The sequence below is a fragment of the Psittacula echo genome (assembly GCF_963264785.1).
Source record: "Psittacula echo genome assembly, chromosome: 4".
In the NCBI taxonomy this organism is placed as follows: Eukaryota; Metazoa; Chordata; class Aves; order Psittaciformes; family Psittacidae; genus Psittacula; species Psittacula echo.
The window spans coordinates 4600922-4613039 of NC_137738.1; positions in this window are offsets into that span (position 1 = coordinate 4600922).

Below are 12118 nucleotides of genomic sequence, written 5' to 3' on the forward strand. Positions count from 1 at the left end.
CCTACCAAATATGCTGCAGTGCCTCACTTTGTCACCAGACTGATGTGCACCGCTAGAGAGTGACCATGCATCTAACTACAGAGGTGGACATCTTCCCATGTTGGGTGAAATAGCTTCGTGGCAGTAGCCAATATTTGAAGAAACACCCCTAAAAATGCCATGTCCCAGCCAAAGGTCAAAGTGAGGAGCGAAAGACACTCAAATTAGTCCCACAAAGTCCATCAGAGGATGCCTTTTTTAGGCATCCGTGTTTGTGGAAGATTGGAGCCGTGGCTTATGATTCTCTGAAACAACTTTTAGACTTAGGAGGTGTGTTGAGTCTTTAGGAAAGTCAGTGGAAAGGGCAATGTCATCTGAATGCCCTGTTTGCAGCATATTGTCTTTCAGACCAATCAATCTCGTGTGAGTACAAGAGCAGAGCTGTCCCCAGTCAGCAGAAGGTAACACTCGAATGGACACAATGGAAGCCTGCTTTCAGTTAGAATGATCTACTGTTGTCACAAATGGTGAGAACACCATTTTTACAACCGAGGAATGTGATGGTTACAGTTTTGGTTCTCTGCCCAAGATTATGTAAGGCAGAGAATGCTTCTGTATCCTAATATAAAGGAAACAAATCACATATTTCTAATGTGCCAGAAATGGATAGGCAATTCAATAGCTGTGGATCCAATTCCTTCTGATTGTCAGTTTCTACTCTATCCCCAGATTTTGTTTAATCGTTTAAAAGAGCACTGGTACCAATTTCCTCCCAGTTTAAAGGGTCCTGGCTGTGTGCTTGCTTCCCCCATAATGCGTTTCGTGAGCACTGTGATGTCTCCAGGCAAAAGCAAACAGTATATAAAATCAGAATCAACCAGGATGACCCATTTTAGGTCATCTGCTGTAGTCTTCTGATTGCAAGAGCAATTACTGTACCTATAGTGGGCCTTTTCTTGAAATGGGGCTGAATGTCGTGACCAGGGGAAACATCACTTGTTTTCTTCAGGGAGCAACCTAGTATGGTGTGCTGTATGTGAAGTTCCTGCACAGGTCTTTTGAACTGGCTCTCTTATTCTGTTACGCTATTACAGCTTTTTCTTGATTTCTCCAGGTCTATCTATCTCATGCTGACACCTGTAATACCTCTCAAATTAGTGTTTGCTGGTGAATTTGTGAGCATGCTATTTAGCAGCTCCTCTTTGGAAAGTAAGGAAGAAATCAAATATAATGCTATTGTACTACAGCTGGAAAAGAAGATTCCTTAGGGAGACAGGAAGGAAAAAAGAAAGCCAAAGCCAAAGCAGGGAGAAGGACACTGCATGAAATAGAAGGAGACAGAAGAGTGAGAAAACTGCCTTTGATGAAGGCTGGATTTGGGTTTGAATTTTCATGTAGTCTGGACTTCTTTCGTCAGCTTCTTTGAAGCTGATTCTTGATCTGCTTGATAGAGAGAAGCAAACCCCTAAACTAGTTAATCTTCATTCATTTGTAGAGCCAAATGCTGAAACAAACTTCTTGATTTGAGGACATTCCACTGAGGGAAGTGGAGCCATTTTTAAACCCATGCCAGTAATCAGCTTCCTAGTGAAGTAAAGTCTAGTGTTATGTGGAGGGAAAGAATGGTGATGGATGGATACTGGGAAATGCAGGTGGATAGCGGAGAACAGAAGTGAATGTGGGGAAGCCTGCAGCACCGCCCCCCCCCACTCACTCCTGCTCTAGGACCTGAAGCCACCCTGCGCTAGGAGGAAAAGGATAAGTCCTTTGGCTGTCCTGTTCAGTACATTGTCCTGTAATCTGGCATGTGGGGAACACTGGAAGGGATTCAAAACCAGACCTGAGGACAGAAATCCAGACTTGGGGAATCTAGCATACGCAGGGGAGGATGGGCTGTAAGCAGCTCGCTGTGAAGCACAAGAAACTCCTTAAGTGCTAATAGCTTCTAAAAAGCTAATGGCTTCACAGGGCTGGAAGAGAAGAGCGTGCTCGAAATGTTCTCAGGCAGGGTTATGCATATCCTGATAAGAAGTGAAGAGGAGGGAGAAAAGGACAGACCCATCATTTTCTTCTTAGGCGTTTCTTGTAATCTGCATAGAACGATGATTTCTGAGGATTCTCTCATCTCACTCCTGATAGCTTCATCTTCCAAATATTTCAATGAGTGGTGACAACCCCCTTCCACAAAACAATGGAGAACACAGGGCTTCAGAGTCACAGGGCTCCCTTTACTTCATTTCAGTATTGCTGTTGTTTCAGTAGTAACTACAAGCACTTAAAGATCTTCTAAGATCTACAGAAAAACAGTCCCTATTGAAAACATTACTTTGCTGAAAAGATTTTGCTAACATATGGTTAAGATTGCTCACTTGCTTCCTGAAAGTTGAGCTCAGCATAATTTAAACCACTGAGAAACCAGGAAATACAGGGGAGAATGAAGCAATATTAACTCCAACCTTTATAGCAATGCCTCAATATGTCTGTAATGGAAATAATTCATCTTTTCAGTGAGTCTCTTTCAGGGAACATAGTATGGAACCTCTACAGCACAGGCACATCTTCTCTTTGGAAAAGTGGGCTGTATTTACAGTGACGCTTCCTTTATATGCATACGCTGACCCAATTTCCTAGAAACAATTCCATAAGAATTAAACTGTATCTTTCCCACTACTCACCAATATTTAGTCATATATATATTATTAAGACCACTGAATATTTTCCCTACTTCACTTTGCACAAGTGCCAGTGGCTAAAACATCTGTCTCCCAGCACTGATTCGATGCACAGAATGCAGTGATAAAAAGAGGTATGCAGCTATCTCAAGGTATATAAATACAAATATATATATGTATATATATTGGGGCCTGTGGGGCTGAGGTCCCACCTGAGAGGTATGGCCTCCCATCTTCCTTACGATCATAGTTTACTGAAGTCTTGTACCATTTGAGCAGTACTCAGAACTGCAGTTCCCTCTTCCTATTGCCAGCTCCCAGGAGGGAAAAATAAAGGTTGCCTGAATGTTGTCACTGTATTTCCTGGCTTCCAAAAGTCTGAATTTTGCTGAAGCTGGTATTTTATAAGGGCTCAGCCACTGCGAGGAAATCTTAACTCTGCATTAATTAAGGGGTTTTGTCAGTCAGCAACAAGGAAAGATGCTTTAAGGACCTGAAATTCGCTCTTTCCTTGATTGTCAAAATATGGCTTGAGAAAGCATCTTTGCTATGTGTTGGTCTGTAGGGTTCAGGATGAGCTAAAAACCCTAAAGTTAGTAGAGACCTGAAGTTTCTAGCAAGGACCAGATGCATGAGGGAATGGTAGGTGCTTTGTTTTGCTGGGGGTGTGCTGGGTGGTTTGGGTTTGAACATTTTCCTGCTGCCTGGCTCAATGGGATTCACCACTGGTTTGCTGTTTTCTTTATTCCTTTCTCAGGTTCTGTTTTTAATGGCAGTGGGGAAGCACTGAGCCAAGGATGAGCAGGCTGCTTAAGCAGGTATATATAAAGAAACCAGCTTTTTAAAATGCATACATAACTGTTGGAAGCTGCAAAGACTGCACCAGTTTTCAACAGAGCTCAGCTCCTATTGTTTTTGGGGAAAAAAAAAGGTAGTTATCCCAAAATACTCAGTGGATCTCACTGGCACATTTTACAGCTGGATTTTCAGAAGTACCTGAGTGGGCTCTTTGTGTGGTACATGACCACCTTTTAAAACTTTGATCCCAGCTGCATATGCATGAAAGACAGAGTGAAGCTGAAGTTTTGACCTAGGACTACAGGTAACCTAACCCTTTAGTCCACAGTCTGCCAAAACTCAGCCATGAACTTATCACTTGCTTTTTCAGTTCTACATCTCTAAAATAGGATGGAAGTGCTGTGGACGTCAGTAATGTTGACAGCATAATAGGGCTGAAGGATCAGTGTCAGTGGAAGCGGGATGCACACCTCACCTCCATCACCTGTATACCACAGCTGTTTCTTAAAGGTGGCTGCAACCTTCCTGACCTTCCAGTTTCATAACCTGAAAACCCTTCTCCCAGGATGGCTGGGAAAAGCTGTGGTAATGAGGGCAAAGAAAAGATATTTTAAAGGTCAATTCAAGCAATAAAAGTTTTAAAGAAGAACACGAAGAAAGGTTTTCAATTGGAAAACTGGTATCATGCCAACTTCAGAATGACAAATCACCTCCGCAGTTCACCTATTCGTGAATATGCATGGAGTGCACTGCTACCAAATTCACTGCTCCTTACAGCCATTAAACCATCATCAGAAGGTGACAGTTGATGCTGCACAATAGCAAGAGCTCAAGGAGATAAAACAGATGTAGGCTTTACCTTATAGTAATAGACTTTGACAAGAATTCAATGGCGGCATGAGTCAGCCCAGTTGCATCAGCTTCTGTGATGTCTGAATTTGGTCAGTGGTAAATCCAAACAAAGCAGGCCTTGCTTTAGAAATAAATTTGCCATGGCCTTTGTGCTGTTGAGCAGTGCAAGAGAGGAACAAAAGGATTGCAGGCACAAGCAACTCCAACACTCCCCTGAGGAAGATTTCTGTGGCAACCAGTGATTAAGTGTGATTGGAACCAGGCAAATATTTTCAGAGCGCTGTTTCCTCCCGTGTCAAAATGGGCTTGGTTTTTGAATTCACAAATTCTTAAAGGCAACTGGACATCTTCTCACGTGTTCCAGTTTGTGCCCCTTCCTTTCCCAGGAATACGTAATATGATCATTCATTCACTGGAAAGACTGCCAAAATGCTGGGAGTAATGGTTGTAAATCTTTTCAGTTTCAGGCGTGATGAGTTGTTCTAGATTTGTCTGTTGGCTTCAGACAAATCCCGGTTCCCGTACTGGTCATCCTGCTTCACGTTATCTGAAAAGCCAGTAGAAAATTCTGCTTAACGTTTTCAGACAGGGAACTGCACTCTGTGTTGTCCTCTAGGTGCAACAGGTAAAGAAGCTGCTGCTTCCTGTGTGTGGATCTCTAGTATCTTACTGACCACGAGAATCCCAAAGAGACAGACAGGAACTCAGAACATACGCATTGGCAGAAATAACAGTGCATAGTAAAGACACCAGCGGAAAGTAATGTAGGCCACCTTCCCCTAAGATAGTAGCGCTGCATAATTACGAACGACCTTACAGAGTAGTCCAAAAGCGTAGACAACTTTGACCGAGTTAATAACCTCAAGTCCTTTCCTGGCAGTAGAGCTCGATGTAACATAGTTAGATGGAAGTCAGTTTTGTGTGTCCTCATGCATTGGTGCTGCATTAACACAAGGAATGCAAAATTATATCTTCACTAATTTATTGTCGACACAGTGATTCAGTAATTTGTTACGTTGTGCACTTCTCAAATGGTGATCTGCAGTAACCAAAACCCTTCAATCTCTTTCGCATCACTTGTACAAACATGGACTCACCCCCAGACAGCTCTGCTCCCAGGTTAGGGGCCTGATGCAGCCATCCTTTCAAAGGAGGATGGAAAAGAGTTAAGTGCAAAAAGCACTAGCAGAACCACAAGAGGAGTGCTTATGCTAATGGAAGCTTTTATGCAAGTGCCCTGCCACCTGTCTGACTGACTGTGGGATGCCAGCCTTTGTGCTCTGCTGGGGTATGCCTAGGAACATTTTAATGGGAAATGGCCTGGTTTTTAAAGAGCCATCATAATGAGGGAATATTCTGTTTAAAAACAAAACAAAACAAACATGACCATGCTACAGAATATCCATGCAGAGGGATCAAAGCATTTCCAGATGTGACTCTGTATGTGTGTGTTTTCCCTGCATATGCATAGCAAGCTCTTTTCAAGAATCATGTTTTTCTACCATATTGTTTCTATTAAGAACCTGGAGAGGTTTATTCCTCCTCTAAATCCGTGCTCCAGAGTCATAATTTCTTAAGTGCTAACTTAGATTGGTTGCATTCAAACTTTCACCCTCCTGATTGTGAAGGAAAGGTGAACTGTAATGTTTTAAACACTAGAGGCGTTTTCGGCAGTTATAGGGATGAAAGTCTGGGGTCTGACTCTCAGTTGCTGATTGTTGGGTTTAGCAGTACTATTAGCCTTAAGAATAAAAGGTTTAAAAACATTGGCCTAATGCTCTTATAAGGGTTTGAGCAGGATATTTTCTTCTATTCTTCCTTCCCCGTTTGCTATACTAGTACCAAATTACATATATTGCTTCAGATTTACTAACATTTCCCAATCTGGATTAATTTACATTTGGAGAGAGGGTGTGAATTAAACTGTTATAAAAGGCTTAGATGCAGTGCCAACTTGTTACTATGCTCTTTCAAGCATCAAATGCTTTTTCTATTAAGGAAGCTCTCACAGAATTTCTCGCATCTGGAAATCTCTCTCATTGCACAGCTTAGTTACTAGATGCAAAAGAAAACATCCACAAAGACACTCATAATAGTGCAACTCTTGGAGACCTTGCAGCAGTTGGAGGCTCGTATCGTATTATGGCCTACAGTAAGATGTTGCCTTCTTCGAGGAGGTTTCAGTGTCGGAAAAATCTATCTGCCACAGGGATGCAGAATGCAAAAGAAGAGTAAGAACCAACAAGGAGAATAGCAAAGGACAGAAGAGTGCACACCCAACTTACAGCTGATGCAGTCAGAACTCACAGCCTGCAGCCTGAATTGTACTTAACAGTCCAAAGTGAGAAGATGATGGGCCTGACACCACTTCTTAATCCATTAAATACTGTGAGGATGACTTCAGCTTCCATGCTACATTTTACATGACACCTAGTAGACAGCTATATCTAGGAGAGAATATGAAGCCCTTCCTTGTTTTCTGCTGGTTTTCTTGAATTTTCTCATATATCAAGTGTCTACAGACATACGATTCCATTTTCGGCCAAGAGATATGATGTAATTGTAGATTGCAAACCTCACATTCAAGCACGTTCTAATTAAAACACTAAAGCACTGGATGGGGCTGATTCAAATTTGGCTGTGTAAAGGATGGTCTCATTCTTGCTGTTATTGATACTTGTATCAGAGCCATGTCAGTCTCTAAGGATTTTCCTAGCAAGTTGTATTCAAGGCCCATTTTTAAGTTCTTCCTGCCAGCATTCACAGAAGTCCATCCCTTATATATTGTCTTAATCAGTCTCTGCTGATTTTTGTAGCCTCTGTAAAAATTAGAATCATAGAATCATAGAATAGTTAGGGTTGGAAAGGACCTTAAGATCACCCAGTTCCAACCCCCCTGCCATGGGAATGGACACCCCACACTAAACCATGTCACCCAAGGCCTCATCCAACCTGGCCTTGAACACCGCCAAGGATGGAGCATTCACAGCCTCCCTGGGCAACCCATTCCAGTGCCAGTACTTTTCTCTCTTGACTCTCTGCTGTGTGGGGAGAGAGTCATGTACATGCATCAGCTTATAACTCATCAAATGTGACTAATAGTTGTATGGTGCTTAATGCATGAGATAAATGTGAACTGATGTGAACTGAAATGTAAGGAAATCACCAGGCAGCAGGTTTTAAACAAACAGAAAACAATTGCTTTAATACGGTGCTTAATACTGTTGTGGGATTCGGTTGTTGTGCCAGCAAAAATGGGCTTCAAAAAGATTGGAAAGATTTGTGGAGGATGATTCCACCCTTGCCTATTAAATATGATGATCCAAATGCATTCTCTGACTCAGGAAACCGCACAACTTTGCCAAAAGGTGCCTCAGTGTTCTAGGAGAAGAAACACTCTTCAGAGAGAAACATTCCGTGAGCACCGACCTTGGCCCCTGTTGATGGTGAGATGTTGAGCTAGCTGACCTTTGGTATGGAATGAACGCTCTTATATTTTTCCTTAAAGGTCTGCATTTAGCTAATAAATCTTTTATAGTGAGTAATCGTGTGTCATACAGGGGCTCATCTATAAGGACTTGTACAGTTCTGCTGAATTTTACTTGCAACCAACAAGATATTGCTGAACCATATGCAATTAAATATATATATATGCTTCTAATAGTTGGGGGGTTAGCTAGCATACAGACAGTACCCATTCTTCTCTGCCATGGATCACCAAATAAAAATGGAAACTCATAAACAGTAGGAATCTGTACATGCTGTGCTTGCAATGCTTCTGAGTCTGCAGCACGGAATGCAGGCTACAGACAGAGAGAAAACACTGGTGTACTGCTGCACCTCCTGACGTAACTCACACCAGAACTGGCTATTCTCATAGCCATAAAACAGTCACTGAAAAACAAAATCCTACTTTATCCGGTGATTGCACACCCCGTGCAGCCACACTGCAGCTGAGGTGAGGCTCATGCAGTCAGTTTGGAAAGAGAATCTCAAACACCAGCCCCTCTGAGCAGGAGACTGCGTTCACTCCTGCTCAGCCTGGCAGGCTCAGAGCTCTCCCAGAACACAGAGGTTAAATTCCCCACTCCAAACAGTCCCACCCAAGAGGCTGCCCTGAAGCTTTTGACAGGGAAAGGATTTGATTAGAACGTGATTGCCATGGTACATTGCAATATGCGGTGTAAGAGACCACAATGTATGCTTTGTTATTCATGGTCCGGGTTTGCTTAGTCAACTTTTCAGATGATCCCTAAGTACAGAAAGGGTGAAGGCACCAGAGGCAGAGGAGAGGCTTTGCTGAGCAGGTTTGAATGTCATAAATGCACAGTTATGGCTTAGTAATTGTATCGCAGTTGACAGATGCTGCAGCAGTCACATGATTAGAACATAACCTCATCTTTCGGCTTTCTCCCCTCCTCCCACTGCGATGAGGGCAGTGCTGGCACTAAATAAGCAGAAGGCATTTCAGAAGACTACAGTTTGTAAGTTACTTAAAGGAGAAGCCTGAATTTGGACACAGAGATGTACTTTGCACCAACTGTTAAGCAGCTGCTCAACAGCGGCAGTGAAGCAAAACTCTTTTTTCCACATGGGAAGCACACTACAGTTGCTATTAGGGTAAAAATACTGAATCCCAAGTTATATGGGCTCAGATCATCCCTTCCCAAGGAAAAATCTGCAGGAGGGAAGACATGCCTCCATGGCGCGTTCACAGCATTACCCTGCAGACAATGGGGCTGCTGCAAGCTGAGATGTCCTCCAGGGATCTGTGAGAGGATGCTGCAGCAATGAGGAGGTCTTCTCTGCCCTGCCGCTGCCCCAGAAGTGACTCTGGATGCTCTAGCAGGGTGATTTCACAGGAGGATGGAACAGCCTGGAACGATACATAATTTCCTGGAGATTTTCCAGGGGTACTGAGTGTCCTCCTAAGCCTGTCCACTCCTTTATGAATAGGTTTTGGATCATGCAAGTCCCAGGAGGGTCCTGGGAGGAAGGCATGGGATGATGCTCTCTCAACAGCTGAACACCTTTTTGGCCTGCAGGGGAACCCCACATTGGAAATACATAAAGGTGCAATCAGCCCCGTGGGGATCATTTCCTGTCACAGCACTGCTACACAGGGACAGAAGCTGAAGCTGGCTGAGAGTTAAAAGCCCTAAATTAAAACCCCAGCTTTGGCACTGACCCCCACGGCAAGGTATGCCATGCATGAAATGACAATAGCAGTTGCTTGCTGAGTTATGCTAATGGAAAGTGTTCTGAAAGTGCAGAGGTTTTTGTATTATGTAGTTTTCTCAGTAATGCGTCTGCAATTTGGAGCTATTCATAGACTACAGACCTGAAACTTATCAATACAGCTTCAGTGCTGCTCAAAAGATAAAACTTAAGAATTTTCTGTACATCTCTAAATCTTCTTTTCTTTTGTCTGATGTTGTTTATCTCCTCTTTGGATTGAAATGTGGCACAGTTACTCTAATCTACCAATTGCAGTGGTAATGCTTGGGAGCAGTAAGATCCCAGTTACCCTCGTGAATGCTGGCAGCGTATCAGAACAGAATGGGATTCAACAAGGGTTGCAGTCGCGTTTGGGTTTCAGCACCAGGAAAGCCTTTGCTTGAAAAGCTCCAACTGGTTACAGCATCCATTGCTTTGATTATCCCAGCTGAAGCGCAAGCATTCCCAAAAAAGCCAGAAGCTCAGTGGCCTGCTGCCTGTGCCCTGCTTTGTCAATGACTTTGCTAAAGACCTTCGTAAGATTATTTAGTTTCTCAAATGAAATAAACTGAAAATCTGGGTACAAGAAGAGCTCTGTGTGAGTTAGGTGTTCACTTGACCGCAAGGTGGTCCTTTGGTGCATGGCTGCATGCCTGCATCCCCAGCAAGCACAGTGCCTCCTCTCCCATGGCACTTGAGACCACTCCGCGGGGTTCCGGCTCTGCAGAGCTCCAGATCACCGCAGTGTTTTGGCTTTGCTTGCTTTGTCCTTTCCCCCTTCCTAAACTCCTAAGGAAGAAAACCAGCTTGTTTCTTGCTGTGTTCCATGCCGGGTCCGTGACTAACAGATGCTGCTGGGGAGGTGCTGGGTGTGAGGGCAGGTGGGAGGCCGCATTTGGCCTTGAGTTCCATCTAGGACCTGGAAAGCAGCTGCAGTCACTAAATGTGTGCACCCCAAGGAGCTGCCCTGCGGCGGGGCCCACACAGCCCTCACCACAGCCATGGCACTGCCGGAGACCCAGGCTTTCACATCTGAGGCTCTCTCAGCCAGCACCTCCAGTCGGGAGGCCTTGCCGAGGCAGAGGGGAAGCCTGCCCGTGTTAAAATGAGCAGGCTTAGCGATACCGCAGGGGTCAGCCCAGCTCCCGCTGTCCCTGATGCGCCCCTGCAGGGGCAGCCATGTTGGGGGCCACCGGCACGGCGCCATCTTGTCATCCCCAAAGGCTGACGCGGGGAGATGGCGGGAGGGACAGGGTGTCCCGATGAGCCCCAGCTCCTTCGCAGCGTATCGGAGTGCACCTTCCCAATGGAAACCGCAACAGCAGCAAAGGACCGCGGCACACACTGCAACACGCCAGTTGCTGAACAGGTAAAATATCATGGGGAAAAATATCATAGAATGGTTTGGGTTGGAAGAGAACTTAAAGCTCATCCAGTTCCAACCCCCTGCCACGGGCAGGGACACCTTCCACTAGAACAGGTTGCTCCAAGCCCCTGTGTCCAACCTGGCCTTGAACACTGCCAGGGATGGGGCAGCCACAGCTTCTCTGAGCATTATTCCTGTTCAGGGTGAGCTTCCACCTAACTCCTGAGCACACACGGCTGAAAATGTAGCTTCCAGCGTTCCACCAGGATTTAAAATGCTCAGGCACCTTTCTTCACCTAGATCCTGACCCGTTACAATGTGTTTTCTGGTAAAATGCTGAATTGCAAGTGAGTATTTGGGAAAAATAACCTGTTGACCATCTCCATCATGCCTGATGTGGTGGCATTGGTCAGCGGTGTCACCCTGAGGCTGCTTGCGAAAGCTGATTTACCACTGGGTTTGAATGCACCTCCTCTCTGGCAGGCCACAGCAGAGCAGGCGCAGAGCAGCCCAGGTAACACTGGAGACAAAGCTCCCACACCTTCTGAGGGCTTACACAGCCCTTGGAGCTGGATTTGAACTGAATGAGGGTGGATAGCAAAGTGGGGTCAGCCACGGTTGCAGGTATTGAACTGGTTGTCACAGCATCATCCCTTGGGGAGTCTTCTCACTTTATCCGCCTTCTTGCTGAAACTCCTGAAGGAATGTTATCGAGGACTTTTTGCAACCCGCTGTCCTGTATCGCTGAATGAAAAGCTTCAGAAACACTGATCAAAACATCTGCCAGGTTTCTACAGGTTTATGTTGTACATTGAAGTGTGCATAAATATTTGAAAATCCAGCTTTTGGTGTTTAGCTCATCTTTTTCCTTAATTTTCTCAGCGCTGGTAAATTATGTAGTTATCAAATTATTGTTATTTAGTAAATTGCTGTTAGGGTGAAAGGATCAAACAATCTAACACATACTCTCTTGCATTCACTTGACACTTTTAACTTAAAAGTAGTTAAAAACCACTTTTAGGAGGCTCTGTGAGAACCCCATCTAAGCCATGAGCATTCAGGAGTGAAGAAAGCTTATTTCTGCAGCTTTCCAGTAAGTCTACTTGGCTTGAGTGCAGACCATCCATGGTTTTGTATGACTTAGACACCAGACACCCCCCACAGCCAGTCTAGGTGAGGAGCTTAATTCATTGGTGAAGGGCGTCATAATATGCCCCCTTATAAATGTTACGTG